We start from the raw sequence: 15,706 nt of genomic DNA, 5'->3' as shown, positions 1-15,706 counted from the left end.
GAAGGATGTATGACATGATATTGTTTTTGTCCTTTAGCCATTTGATTGAGAAGTGTTAAAATGGTTGGATGTAGTTTTGGAAATTTTGGTAAAGTGTCAATGTGCGAGTTGAGGATGGCTTGTTGTTGATTTTGGTACATTTTGAATGATTTCAAAGAAAAGGGTTGAAATTGGCATGTTTTGATTGATTTTGAAAATAGTTGAAAGTGGCTTGTTTTGAAAATGGCACTTTGTGGTTTTGTATGAAAACATAGTTTTTGGGCATACTTTGACGGGACATAACTTGGACTACGGACCTCTGATTTGTGCCAAATCTATTTAGAAATGAAATTGGATCCGGGATATCCATGCCGTTCGAAGAACGGGTGAAAAATGATTTAAAATGAGAGAGTTATGACCGTCGAAAGATTGGGGGTTGAATCTGTGAATTCTGCAGCTTTTAACTTAGAAAATTTTTAGCAGAATAACCCTCCGCGCGTAGGCACACTTGGCGCGTGCACGCCATTCTTCCATGAAGCACCATCCACGCGTGCGCGTGGTGTGCGCGGGCGCGTCGATGCGCTGCGCCATATGCACAGCTATTTTCCAGAGAGTTGTGCCAGAATTGTGCCAGTTTTGTGCCTGGGCGCAAGAGCACCCACGCGTATGCGTGGCTGACGCTTGCGCGCCGTTTGGATATTTTTCAACCCACGCGTTCGCGCGTATGACGCTTGCGCGTCGATGAGTTTTTGGCCATCCGCGCGTGCGCGTGAAGTGCGCGTACGCGTGGCCCTGTTTTCATCCCAAAGTTGATTTTTGAGTTTTAAAAGCCAAATTTCATACTTCTAAGCCTCCGATCTCACCACTTATGTCTTGAATCATTATGATATGCCTAGCATGAGAAAAAGGGCTAGTGAATGTGGTAACTTGCGAGTGAAGCAAGGGGAAAAATGAATGATCAATGAGGATCAAAGATGATTATGTGAGATGCGGAGAATGGCGGTGGAAGTGCTTGTTGTGCCATGGGCCGAAGGGCCGTAATTGTTAATGAATTGGCTGGTTATGGATTTAACCGTGAGCTAGATGGCTAGATTATTGCCGTGTTACGGCGGAGCCATGATTATGGCTAAGTATAAATGCATATATGTTGTTGAATGAATTGTGAATGTTTGCACTTCCACCATCGGAGATGAGTGTTTCCCTGGGAGGAAGCAGTGGCTAGCCACCACGTGCTCCAGGTTAAGACTCGAAGCTCTTTTGACCCTATGTCGTAAGTGTGGCCGGGCACTGTGAAAGACCCGGATGAGCTCGCCCCCGTAAATATTCACCAGTGAGGGTGATGGATATGGATCATTATTATGATCAAGTTTATGATGAGTATAACTCGAGTTGGGGATGCGCGACAGAGGGACAGTCCAATGGTTAGCTACCAAGACTTGTCGGGTTGGCTCTATAATCGACAGATGATATCATCAGCCACTAGGGACAGGCATGCATCATAAGCATACTACATGAATTGTTTGAGATTGCCTATTTGACTGCATATTACTTGCTAATTGTCTAAATGCCTTATTTGTTCCTATTTGTAAATTTCTTGTCTGATATAACTGTGTTTGCTATATTATACTCCTGCTGGAGGTTGGGAGGTCTGAAGGAATTGGAAAGGGAAGTATTAGTTAGACTGAAGAATCTTTAGTCAGTTGCCACTTACGGTTTAGTTTGTTTATAAGCTTTGATATTATCTGGAGGAAGTTCTAGGATTGCCTTCGGCTTTCCTCTATTATTATATATTATATATGTGGAAGCTGTTACCGTGCTGGGGACCTCTGGTTCTCACCCATGCGGATTTTATGGTTTTCAGATGCAGGACGCGAGGCTTCTCGTTGAGGCATGCTGGAGACTTCTGGATTAGCGAAGATCTTTGTTCTCGGGACTCTGTTTTGGGTTATATATCTTGTTTAGATACTTTTATCTCCATTAAATAATACAAACTGTGATGACTCCTCTTATAGGAGGTTTTGAGAATAGGTTTCTGTATTTGTGTCCCTTTGGGTTTTCCTTGGGGTTTTCCTTATTTTATTATATGTATATATTGCTATGCTCGGACCGGTTATCTTCGCGGCCGGATTTTGAGTCTTGTTATTCCTGTTTTTGACACTCTTTATATATATGATCTCGCGTTCGCTTATCCTTTACTCGTTACGTTATCGATCGGAGTGTAGCGCTTTCGAGTTACATTTTTTTTTGTTTACCCCGTTTTCTATAAAGGCTCCTAGTTATAATCAATTATTCATACTACTATACGTACTAAATTTTTGTTTTAGAGGTCGTAATACCTTGCCATCTCTGAATTATGACTTAAGCATAAGACTCTGTATGGTAGGGTGTTACATTATGGTATCAGAGCAGTTCGTTCCTGTAGAGCCTGAGGAATAGACTGACTATGCTTCTGTGCATTCTCTGTATATGTGTCATGTGCTGTTAGTATATCTGCTTGATATAATTGGCATAAACGTTCATGAGCATGCATTTGGGACTTTGAAGCACTAGACTTCCGATATTGAGACTGATCAACTTAATATCGATTGTTTGGTGTGTATAGGAACCAGATGGCGCCTCGTGTACGCGGTAGAGGCCGTGGGAGAGGTCATACAAATGCTCGTGCGCCAGGAATTAACCCTAATGACTCGGTGAATTTTATGACTGCGTTGGAGAACATGGCTGCTGCTATGCAAGCCACTGCTGAGGCTCTTGGCCAACAGATGAACAACCATGGTAATGACGGAGGTGAAGTTCAGGGACCGATGACACTGGCGAACTTTTTGAAGGTTAATCCCCCGAAGTTCAAGGGAACTACTAGCCCGACTGAGGCCGATACATGGTTTCAGGCTATGGAACGAGCACTGCAAGTGCAGGTGGTACCTGAAGGGCAGCGTATGGAGTTCGCTACCTATTTGCTCACTGGTGAAGCGTCGCATTGGTGGCAAGGAATCCGACGCCTCCTGCAGCAGGGTGATGATTATATCACCTGAGACGTCTTCCAAGAGGAGTTCTATAAGAAGTACTTTCCGACTTCTGCCAGGACAGCCAAGGAGCTTGAATTGTTGCAGCTGAAGCAGGGTACTATGTCCGTATCTGAGTATACTGACAAGTTTGAGGAGCTGTTCAGATTCTCTCGTATGTGTCAAGGGACTCCGGTGGAATATGAGGAATGGAAGTGTGTTAAGTACGAAGGAGGACTCCGGAGCGATATTTTCAGTTCAGTGGGACCAATGGAGATTAGGACTTTCTCGGAATTGGTGAACAAGTGTAGGGTTGCTGAAGAGTGTGTGAAGAGGGCAGCCGCTGAGAAAAGAAGTCACAAAGGATCATTTCCACAAAACCGAGGGAAGAGCTTTGCACCTAGAGGTCCGCCTTTCAAAAAGGGAGGTTCTTTTAGGAGGCCCAACAACAACAACTCCCAGGGAAAAGGTTTGGGAAGCAGCCTCAGAATGACCAAGCTTGTACTAGGTGTGGAAGTCACCATCCGGGTGCACCATGCAAGGCCGGATGGAGTTTGTGCTACAATTGTGGAAAGGCGGGGCATAAAGTCGCAAGTTGTCCGGAGAAGCAAAAGCAAGGTGCTGGGAAAGTACAACAGACTGGTCGGGTGTTCACCACCTCAGCTGTGGGTGTAGAGGGATCTGAGACACTCATTCGAGGTAACTGTGAAATGGCTGGTCAAACTTTAAATGCTTTATTTGATTCGGGAGCATCGCATTCATTCATTGCATTTGAAAAAGCCCATGAGTTAGGATTGAAGATCGTAACCTTAGGTTATGACCTAAAAGTTATAATGCTACCCATGAAGCCATGGTAACTAGGCTAGGATGCCCGAAAGTTTCGTTTAGGTTCAAGCAGCGTGATTTTGTCCATAATTTAATCTGCTTACCGATGATCGGTCTTGACCTTATCTTGGGATTGGACTGGTTATCTGAGAACCATGTCCTGCTTGATTGCTCTACAAAGTCGGTGTACTTTATGCCAGAAGATACAGAAGGGCCGGTCGTGGTGAATAATTATTACTTGAATTCGATGATGGTGAACTCTTCTGGATTCGAATGTCAGGGTATCCTGTTGTTGACTGCTGGTGTTTCGGGTGATGATCAAAGGTTGGATCAGATTCCGGTAGTGTGTGAGTTTCCGGAAGTATTTCCCGATGATATTGAGGAATTTCCACCTAACTGAGAGGTCGAGTTTGCTATTGAATTGGTGCCTGGGACGGGACAAATCTCAAGTGCTCCTTATAGAATGTCACCATTAAAGATGGCCGAGCTAAAGTCTCAGTTAGAGGAATTGTTGGGTAAGAACTTTATCCGACCAAGTGTTTCCCCGTGGGGTGCTCCAGTGTTACTGGTAAAGAAGAAAGATGGAAGTATGCGACTCTGTGTGGATTACAGGCAGCTGAACAAGATCACCATAAAGAATAAGTACCCATTGCCGAGAATTGATGATCTCATGGATCAGTTACAAGGAGCTGGGGTTTTCTCCAAGATCGATTTGCGATCTGGTTATCACCAGATAAGGGTGAGGGGTGAGGATATCCCTAAGACCGCTTTCAGGACTCGTTATGGTCATTACGAGTATACTGTAATGTCTTTTGGGTTGACGAACGCTCCTGCAGTGTTTATGGATTACATGAATAGAGTGTTCCGTCCATTTCTGGATAAATTCGTTGTTGTCTTCATTGACGACATACTAATTTACTCCAAGACTGAAGAAGAGCATGCGGAACACTTGAGGACCGTGTTGCAAATTCTAAAGGAGAAGAAACTTTATGCGAAACTGTCTAAGTGTGAGTTTTGGAAGAGTGAGGTGAAGTTTTTGGGTCACGTGGTGAGTAAGAAAGGAATAGCCGTAGATCCAACTAAGGTGGAAGCTGTGATGGATTGGAAGCAACCAACCACAGTAACTGAGATAAGGAGTTTTTTGGGTTTAGCTGGCTATTACCGAAGGTTCATCAAGGGCTTTTCGCAAAGAATCTCCGTTTGTTTGGACTCCTGAGTGCGAGGGGAGCTTTCAGGCATTGAAGAAAAAGTTGACCACTGCACCTGTGTTGGTGTTACCTGAGCCGAACGAACCATTTGAGGTGTATTGTGATGCCTCACTAAAGGGTCTAGGATGCGTGCTGATGCAGCATCATAATGTGGTGGCGTATGCCTCACGACAGTTGAGACCTCATGAAGTTAGTTACCCTACGCACCATTTAGAACTCGCTGCGGTCGTGTTTGCCTTGAAGGTGTGGAGGCATTATCTTTATGGGGTTAAGTTCCAAGTCTTCTCCGATCACAAGAGCTTGAAATATCTCTTTGATCAGAAAGAGCTTAATATGAGGCAAAGGAGGTGGATGGAATTATTGAAAGACTACGACTTTGAGTTGAATTACCATCCGGGAAAAGCGAATGTAGTGGCGGATGCGTTAAGTCGGAAGTCGTTATATGCGGCTTGGATTATGCTTCAAGAGGAGAAGTTACTCAAGGGATTCGAGAGTCTAAAAATTAGTGCTCGAGAAGTATCTGGAACCTTGTGTTTGAGCCGATTAGAAATCTCGAGTGATTTTAAATCCGAGCTCCTAAAGGCTCATGAAAATGATGAAGCGTTATGGAAGGTGTTACCGGCTATCGAACAAGGGAAACAATGGAGAGTGTCGGAAGAAAAAGATGGGTTATGGAGATTCAAGGGTAGGATCATTGTGCCGGATGTTGGCACTTTGAGGCAAGATATCTTAAAGGAGGCACACAAAAGCGGATTCTCCATTCACCCGGAAAGTATTAAGATGTACCATGATTTAAAGGCGATGTTTTGGTGGCCGGGTATGAAGAATGATGTGGCGGAATATGTTTCAAAGTGCTTAACTTGTCAAAAGGTAAAGATTGAACATCAAAGACCTTCCGGGATGTTGCAACCTTTAGAGGTTCCGCAATGGAAGTGGGAAAGTATTGCAATGGACTTTGTGTCAGGATTGCCAAGGACTAGGACTGGTTTTGATGCTATCTGGGTGATTGTGGACCGACTGACGAAGTCAGCTCACTTTTTGCCCATTCGGATGACTTACACCCTTGAGGAGCTAGCACGGTTATACATAAAGGAGATTGTGAGACTCCATGGTGTACCTGCTACTATAATCTCTGATAGAGATCCTCGTTTCACTTCGAGGTTCTGGGGTGCATTTTAGAAAGCTTTTGGAACCCGATTAAGCTTGAGTACAGCTTACCATCCTCAAACAGATGGTCAATCCGAGAGGACGATCCAAACCCTAGAGGATATGTTGAGAGCTTGTGTTTTGGACCAACCGGCGAGTTGGGATCAGTATATGCCGTTAGTGGAGTTTGCATACAATAATAGTTACCATGCGAGCATCGGAATGGATCCGTATGAGGCATTGTATGGGAGGAAATGTCAATCTCCACTATGTTGGTATGAAGCTAGAGAGAAGGGTTTGTTGGGGCCGGAAATGATAGCTGAGACCACTGAACAAGTTAAGAAAATCCGAGGTAGGATGCTTACGGCGCAGAGTCGCCAGAAAAGTTACGCCAATCAAAGGCGGAAGCCCTTGGAATTTGAGGAAGGAGATCATGTTTTCCTGAAGGTTACTCCAACCACAGGAGTAGGTAGGGCGATTAAAGCAAAGAAGTTGAATCCTCGATACATTGGTCCATTTCAGATCCTGGAGAGGATTGGACCGGTGGCGTATCGAATGGCTCTACCACCTCATCTTTCGAACCTGCACGACGTGTTTCACGTATCGCAGCTTCGGAAGTACACTCCAGATGCTAGCCATGTGTTAGAACCTGAATCGGTTCAGTTAAGGGAAGATTTGACGCTTTCAGTGACTCCAGTCAGAATCGATGATACTAGTATCAAACGGTTGCGTGGAAAAGAGGTTTCATTGGTCAAAGTTGCATGGAGTCGAGGTGGTGTTGAGGAACACACTTGGGAACTTGAGTCAGAGATGCGAACGGACTATCCACACTTATTCTCAGGTAATTGAATTTGAATTTGAATTTTGTGGGCAAGATTCCCAATTAGGTGGGTAGAATGTAAGACCCGGTTAATTAACGGCTAATTAACCCATAAATGAGAATTTATACTAGAAAGCCAAAAATGTTATTTTTATGGCTTAATATGATAGAGGAGATTGAGATGAGAATTTCGGTACCGATTTTATAGAAAACGGACCAAGATTGGACCGAACGGGCCAAATCGGGCCAACCGGACCCAAAGTGGACCCTTGGCCCAACTAAACTAAACCAAAACCCTAGTTTTCAGCACTCTCTCTCCTCACAACACTCTCATTCACGCTGAAATGGAGTAAGGGAGGGGAAGAACACTCTCTCAAGTTCTTTCTCTCACTTGATCTTCAAACCACCATAACTTTTGATCTAGAGCTCTGATCGCCGCACCGTTTGCGGCCACGCTGGTACGCGGAATCGTGATTACACTTTAATTATGTAAAATTCATTGATCTTTCTTTTCCTGGAAATGGTGCCAAAAACATGATGCCAAGACCATGGTTCACAACTCCGTGTAACTAACCAGCAAGTGCACTGGGTCGTCCAAGTAATACCTTACGTGAGTAAGGGTCGAATCCCACGGAGATTGTTGGTATGAAGCAAGCTATGGTCACCTTGCAAATCTCAGTTAGGCAGATATAAATTGATAATGGTGTTTTCGAATAATAAATAATAGAATAGGGATAGAGGTACTTATGTAAATCATTGGTAGGAATTTCAGATAAGCGAATGGAGATGCTTTTCGTTCCTTTGAACCTCTGCTTTCCTGCTATCTTCATCCAATCAGTCTTACTCCTTTCCATGGCTGGCTTTATGTGATACATCACCACTGTCAATGGCTACTTTCGGTCATCTCTCGGGAAAATGATCCAATGCCCTGTCACGGCACGGCTAATCGTCTGGAGGCATCACCCTTGTCAATGGCTTCATCTTATCCTCTCAGTGAAAATGGTCAATGCACCCTGTCACGGCACGGCTAGTCATCTGTCGGTTCTCGATCATGCTGGAATAGGATTTACTATCCTTTTGCGTCTGTCACTAACGCCCTGCAATCGCGAGTTTGGATCTCGTCACAGTCATTCATTCATTGAATCCTACTCGGAATACCACAGACAAGGTTTAGACTTTCCGGATTCTCCTGAATGCCGCCATCATTCTAGCTTACGCCACGAAGATTCTGATTAAGTGATCTAAGAGATACTCATTCAGTCGAAGGTAGAACGGAAGTGGTTGTCAGGCACGCGTTCATAGGGAATGATGATGATTGTCACGTTCATCACATTCAGATTGAAGTACGAATGGGTATCTTAGAAGCGAAACAAGATGAATTGAATAGAAAACAGTAGTACTTTGCATTAATCTTTGAGGAACAGCAGAGCTCCACACCTTAATCTATGGAGTGTAGAAACTCTACCGTTGAAAATACATAAGTGAAAGGTCCAGGCATGGCCGAATGGCCAGCCCCCAAAACGTGATCACAGGATCAATAATACAATCCCGGATGGTCAAAAAGACTAGTAAAATGTCCTATTTATAATAAACTAGCTACTAGGGTTTACATGAGTAAGTAACTGATGCATAAATCCACTTCTGGGGCCCACTTGGTATGTGCTTGGGATGAGCTTGAGTGTTGCACGTGTAGAGGTCCTTCTTGGAGTTGAACGCCAGTTTTTGTGCCAGTTTGGGCGTTCAACTCTGGTTTTGGATCCTTTTCTGGCGCTGGACGCCAGAATTGGGCAGAGAGCTGGCGTTGAACGCCAGTTTGCGTCGTCTATTCTTGGCCAAAGTATGGACTATTATATATTTCTGGAAAGCCCTGGATGTCTACTTTCCAACGCAATTGGAAGCGCGCCATTTCGAGTTCTGTAGCTCCAGAAAATCCACTTTGAGTGCAGGGAGGTCAGAATCCAACAGCATCAGCAGTCCTTCTTCAACCTCTGAATCTGGTTTTTGCTCAAGTCTCTCAATTTCAGCCAGAAAATACCTGAAATAACAGAAAAACACACAAACTCATAGTAAAGTCTAGAAATGTGAATTTAACATAAAAACTAATGAAAACATCCCTAAAAGTAACTAGATCCTACTAAAAATATACTAAAAACAATGCCAAAAAGCGTATAAATTATCCGCTCATCACAACACCAAACTTAAATTGTTGCTTGTCCCCAAGCAACTAAAAATCAAATAGGATAAAAAGAAGAGAATATACTATAAATTCCAAACTATCAATGAAACATAGCTCCAATCATATGAGCGGGACTTATAGCTTTTTGCCTCTTGAATAGTTTTGGCATCTCACTTTATCCATTGAGGTTCAGAATGATTGGCATCTATAGGAACTCAGAGTTCAGATAGTGTTATTGATTCTCCTAGTTCAGTATGATGATTCTTGAACACAGCTTCCTTATGAGTCTTGGCCGTGGCCCTAAGCACTTTGTTTTCCAGTATTACCACCGGATACATAAAAGCCACAGACACATAATTGGGTGAACCTTTTCAGATTGTGACTCAGCTTTGCTAAAGTCCCCAATTAGAGGTGTCCAAGGTTCTTAAGCACACTCTTTTTTTTTTGCTTTGGACCTTGACTTCAACCGCTCAGTCTCAAGTTTTCACTTGACACCTACACGCCACAAGCACATGGTTAGGGACAGCTTGGTTTAGCCGCTTAGACCAGGATTTTATTCCTTTAGGCCCTCCTATCCACTGATGCTCAAAGCCTTGGGATCCTTTTTATTTGCCCTTGCCTTTTGGTTTTAAGGGTTATTGGCTTTTTGCTCTTGCCTCTTGGTTTTAAGAGCTTTGGCTTTTTCTGCTTGCTTTTTCTTTCTTTTTTTTTCACCTATTTTTTTTTCTGCAAGCTTTGTTCTTTGCTGCTTTTTCTTGCTTCAAGAATCATTTTTATGATTTTTCAGATTATCAAATAACATGTCTCCTAGTCATCATTCTTTCAAGAGCCAACATATTTAACATTCTTAAACAACAACTTCAAAAGACATATGCACTGTTCAAGCATTCATTCAGAAAACAAGAAGCATTGTCACCACATCAATATAATTAAGCTAAGTTCAAGGATAAATTCGAAACTCATGTACTTCTTGTTCTTTTGAATTAAAACAGTTTTTATTTTAAGAGAGGTGATGGATTCATAGGACATTCATAACCTTAAGACAAAGTTACTAACTACTAATGATCATGTAATGAAGACACACACATAGATAAGCACATATCATAGAAAACGAAAAACAGAAGAAATAAGAACAAGGAATGAATCCACCTTAGTGATGGTGGCGTTTCCTTCTTGAGGAACCAATGATGTCCTTGAGCTCTTCTATGTCTCTTCCTTGTCTTTGTTGCTCCTCCCTCATTGCTTTTTTGATCTTCCCTTATTTCATGAAGCATGATGGAGTGCTCTTGATGTTCCACCCTTAGTTGTCCCATGTTGGAACTTAATTCTTCTAGGGAGGTGTTGATGTGCTCCCAATAGTTCTGTGGAGGAAAGTGCATTTGAGGCATTTTCGGGATCTCATGGTGATGAGCTTCATACGCCTCTTGAGCTCCATGAATGGGCTCTCTTGCTTGCTCCATCTTTTTCTTAGTGATGGGCTTGTCCTCTTTAATGAGGATATCTCCCTCTATGTCAATCCCAGCTGAATTGCATAGGTGGCAAATGAGGTGAGGAAAGGCTAACCTTGCCATAGTGGAAGACTTGTCAGCCACCTTGTAGAGTTCTTGAGGTATAATCTCATGAACTTCCACCTCTTCTCCAATCATGATGCTATGGATCATGATGGCCCGGTCTATAGTAACTTCAGACCGGTTGCTAGTGGGAATGATTGAGCATTGAATGAACTCCAACCATCCTCTAGCTACAGGCTTGAGGTCCAATCTTCTTAGTTGAACCGGCTTGCCTTTGGAGTCAATCTTCCATTGAGCTCCTTCCACGCATATGTCCATAAGGACTTGGTCCAACCTTTGATTAAAGTTGACCCTTCTAGTGTAGGGGCGTTCATCTCCTTGCATCATGGGCAAGTTAAATGCCAACCTCACATTCTCCGGACTAAAATCTAAGTATTTTCCCCGAACCATTGTAACATAGTTCTTTGGATCCGGGTTCTTACTTTGATCATGGTTCTTGGTGATCCATGCATTAGCATAGAACTCTTGAACCATTAGGATGCCGACTTGTTGGATGGGATTTGTTAGAACTTCCCAACCTCTTCTTTGAATTTCATGTCGGATCTCTGGATACTCATTTCTTTTGAGTTTAAAAGGGACCTCAGGGATCACTTCTTCTTGGCCACAACATCATAGAAGTGGTCTTGATGGGCTTTGGAGATGAACCTTTCCATCTCCCATGACTCGGATGTGGAAGCTTTTGTCTTCCCTTTCCCCTTTCTAGAGGATTCTCCGGTCTTACGTGCCATCAATGGTAATGGAAAAACAAAAAGCTTATGCTTTTACCACACCAAACTTAGAATTTTGCTCGCCCTCGAGCAATAAAAGAAAGAATAGATGAAGGAGAAAAAGAAATGGAGGAGAGGGAGAGTGGGAAGTGTTTCGGCCAAGAAGGGTGTAAAGGGGTGTGTTGTGTGAATTTGATGAAGAATGGAGGGCTTTATATAGGGAATGGAGGGGGGAAAGGTTTCGGCCATATGGGTGGGTTTGGGTGGGAAATTGGTTTTGAATTTTTGAAGGTAGATGGAGTTTATGAGGTAGGTTTATGGGGAAGAGTGGATGGATGTGAGTGGTGAGGAGGTGATGGGGAAGAGAGATTGAGGTGATTGGTGAAGGGTTTTTTGGGGAAGAGTGTTTATGGGGTTGTGTGAAAGAGAGTGGTGAGAAGAAGTGAGTGGAGGTAGGTGGGGATCCTGTGGGGTCTACAGATCCTGAGTGGATCCTGTGGGGTCCACAGATCCTGAGGTTTTCAAGGATTTATATCCCTGCACCCATTAGGCATGAAAAAATGCCTTTGCACACAACTCTGGGCGTTCAGCGCCAGGTTGGTGGCCATTTTGGGCGTTCAGCGCCCATTTGTGTGCCATTTCTGGTGTTGAACGCCAGAACCATGCCTGTTCTGGCGTTCAGCGCCCAAAAGCTGCCCATTTTGGGCGTTCAGCGCCAGAACCATGCTCTGTTCTGGCGCTGAACGCCAGACAGATGCTCCTCCAGGGTGTGATTTTTCTTCTGCTGTTTTTGATTCTGTTTTTAATTTTTCTATTTATTTTGTGACTCCACATGATCATGAACCTATAAAGACATGAAAAACAATGAAAATAAAAATTAGATAAATAAACATTGGGTTGCCTCCCAACAAGCGCTTCTTTAATGTCAATAGCTTGACAGTGGGCTCTCATGGAGCCTTACAGATGTTCAGAGCATTGTTGAAACTCTCCAACACCAAACTTAGAGTTTGGATATGGGAGTTCAACACCAAACTTAGAGTTTGGTTGTGGCCTCCCAACACCAAACTTAAAGTTTGACTGTGGGGGCTTGGGTTGACTCTGCTTTGAGAGAAGCTTTTCATGCTTCCTCTCCATGGTTGCAGAGGGAGATCCTTGAGTTTTAAACACAAGGGAGTCCTCATTCATTTGAAGGACTAATACTCCTCTGTCAACATCAATCACAGCTCTTGCTGTGGCCAGGAAAGGTCTTCCTAGGATGATGGATTCATCCTCTTCCTTTCCAGTATCCAGGACTATGAAATCAGCAGGGATGTAAAGGCCTTCAACCTTTACTAACACGTCCTCTACTTGTCCATATGCCTATTTTCTTGAATTGTCTGCCATCTCTAATGAGATTTTAGCAGCTTGCACCCCATAGATTCCCAGTTTCTCTATTACAGAGAGGGGCATGAGGTTTATTCCTGAACCAAGGTCACACAGAGCCTTAAAGATCATGGTGCCTATGGTACAAGGTATTATGAACTTTTCAGGATCCTGTCTCTTCTGAGGCAATGTTAGTTGATCCAGATCACTTAGTTCATTGATGAACAAGGGAGGTTCAACTTCCCAAGTATCAATGCCAAATAATTTGGCATTCAGCTTCATGATTGCACCAAGAAACTTGGCAGTTTTCTCTTCAGTAACATCCTCATTCTCTTCAGAAGAGGAATACTCATCAGAGCTCATGAAGGGCATAAGGAGGTTCAATGGAATCTCTATGGTCTCTAGATGAGCCTCAGAGTCCTTTGGTTCCTCAGAGGAAAGCTCCTTATTGATCACTGGACGTCCCAGGGGGTCTTCCTCCTTGGGATTCACGTCCTCTCCTCTCCTCACAGGTTCGGCCATGGTGCTTATGTCAATGGCCTTGCACTCTCCTTTTGGATTCTCTTCTGTATTGCTTGGGAGAGTACTAGGAGGGATTTCAGTGATCCTTTTACTCAGCTGGCCCACTTATGCTTCCAGATTTCTAATGGAAGATCTTGTTTCATTCATGAAACTTACAGTGGCCTTAGATAGATCAGAGACTAAGTTTGTTAAATTAGAAGTATTTTGTTCAGAGTTCTCTGTCTGTTGCTGAGTGGATGATGGAAAAGGTTTGCTATTGCTAAACCTGTTTCTTCCACCATTATTAAAGCCTTGTTGAGGCTTTTGATCCTTCCATGAGAAATTTGGATGATTTCTCCATGATGAGTTATAGGTGTTTCCATAAGGTTCACCTAAGTAATTTACCTTTGCTATTGCAGGGTTCTCAGGATCATAAGCTTCTTCTGCATAAGAAGCCTCTTGAGTACTGTTGGATGCAGCTTGTATTCCATTCAGACTCTGAGAAATCATATTGACTTGCTGAGTCAATATTTTATTCTGAGCCAATATGGCATTCAGAGTATCAACTTCAAGAACTCCCTTCTTCATAGGCGTCCCATTACTCACAGGATTCTTTTCAGAAGTGTACATGAACTGGTTATTAGCAACCATGTCAATGAGTTCTTGAGCTTCTGCAGGCGTTTTCTTTAGGTGAATGGATCCACCTGCAGAAGTGTCCAGTGACATCTTTGATAGCTCAGATAAACCATCATAGAATATATCCAGGATGGTCCATTCTGAAAGCATGTCAGAAGGACACTTTTTGGTCAACTGTTTGTATCTTTCCCAAGCTTCATAGAGGGATTCACCTTCTTTCTGTCTGAAGGTTTGAACATCAGCTCTAAGCTTGCTCAGCTTTTGAGGAGGAAAGTACTTGGCTAAGAAAGCCGTGACCAGCTTATCCCAAGAGTTCAGGCTGTCTTTGGGTTGAGAATCCAACCATAATCTAGCTCTGTCTCTTACAGCAAAAGGGAAAAACATGAGCCTGTAGACTTCAGGATCTACTCCATTAGTCTTAACAGTATCACATATCTGCAAGAATTCAGTTAAGAACTGAAAAGGATCTTCAGATGGAAGTCCATGAAACTTGCAGTTCTGCTGTATCAGAGAAACTAATTGAGGTTTCAGCTCAAAGTTGTTTGCTCCAATGGCAGGAATGGAGATGCTTCTTCCATGTAAATTGGAATTAGGTGCAGTAAAGTCACCAAGCATCTTCCTTACATTATTATTATTTTCGGCTGCCATTTCCTTTTCCTGTTCGAAAATTTCTGAAAGGTTATCTCTGGATTGTTGTATTTTAGCTTCTCTTAGTTTCCTTTTTTAGAGTCCTTTCAGGTTCTGGATCTGCTTCCACAAGAATGTTCTTATCCTTGCTCCTGCTCATATGACAAAGAAGAGGGCACAGAAAAATAATAATAATAATAGAGATCCTTTATACCACAGTATAGGGGTCCCTGTGTGAGTAGAAGAAGAGGGGGAGACAAAGAATGTAATGTAATGGAAGAAACACAACTGTGAGGAGGGTTGAGAGATGAGAGATGAGATGTTAGTAAATGAATGAATAAATAGAATAAGATGGGAGAGGGAGAATTTTCGAAAAATATTTTTGAAAAAGAGTTAGTGATTTTCGAAAATGGTTTTTGAAAAATGTTAGTATTTTTCGAAAATTTTTAAAATCAAAAATAAAAATAATTAGTTAATAAAAAAGAAATTTTTGAAAAAGAGGGAAGATATTTTCGAAAATTAGAGAGAGAGAGAGTTAGTTAGGTAGTTTTGAAAAAGTTAATAAACAAACAAAAGTTAGTTAGTTAGTTGAAACAAATTTTGAAAAGATAAGAAGTTAGGAAGTTGGAAAAGATATTTTGAAATTAGATTTTTGAAAAAGATAAGATAAGAAGATATTTTAGAAATTAGTTTTGAAAAATATTTGATTTTTAAAATCTCAATTAATGACTTGATTCACAAGATATGATTCTAGAACTTAAAGTCTGAATCTTTCTTAACAAGCAAGTAACAAACTTCAAATTTTTGAATCAAAACATTAATTGATTATGTTATTTTCGAAAATTTGATATAAAAATAAGAAAAAGATTTTTGAAAAATATTTTTGGAATTTTCGAAAATAACTAAGAATTTTGAAAAAGATTTGATTTTTGAAAAAGATTTTGAAAGAGATAAGATTTTCAAATTGAAAATTTGATTTGACTCATAAGAAACAACTTTGATTTTTAAAATTTTTTGAAAAAGTCAACTCAATTTTCGAATTTGATGAGAGAAAAAGGGAAAGATATTTTTTGATTTTTAAAATTTTTATGAAAAATATGAAAATTATGCAATGCATGAAATTTTTAGATCAAAACAATGAATGCA

General features: G+C 41.9%; 1 non-coding gene and 1 pseudogene across 1 annotated transcript; both read left to right on the top strand.

Moving 5' to 3' along the window:
* Positions 1-2,588: 2,588 nt before the first annotated feature.
* Positions 2,589-6,476, top strand: LOC148543791 (uncharacterized; annotated as a pseudogene).
* A 7,601-nt stretch (positions 6,477-14,077) lies between these two features.
* LOC148543790 (small nucleolar RNA R71) lies at positions 14,078-14,185 on the top strand. Its single transcript, XR_015900669.1, has one exon. It is a non-coding gene; the product is annotated as a small nucleolar RNA R71 (small nucleolar RNA).
* The last annotated feature ends 1,521 nt before the right edge of the window (positions 14,186-15,706 follow it).

This window comes from Arachis ipaensis, chromosome B9 (assembly GCF_059453495.1).
Source record: "Arachis ipaensis isolate K30076 ecotype BB chromosome B9, ASM5945349v1, whole genome shotgun sequence".
Taxonomy (NCBI): domain Eukaryota; kingdom Viridiplantae; phylum Streptophyta; class Magnoliopsida; order Fabales; family Fabaceae; genus Arachis; species Arachis ipaensis.
The sequence above is the reverse complement of the archived record's forward strand: the minus strand, read 5'-3'. Positions and strand labels throughout refer to the sequence as shown.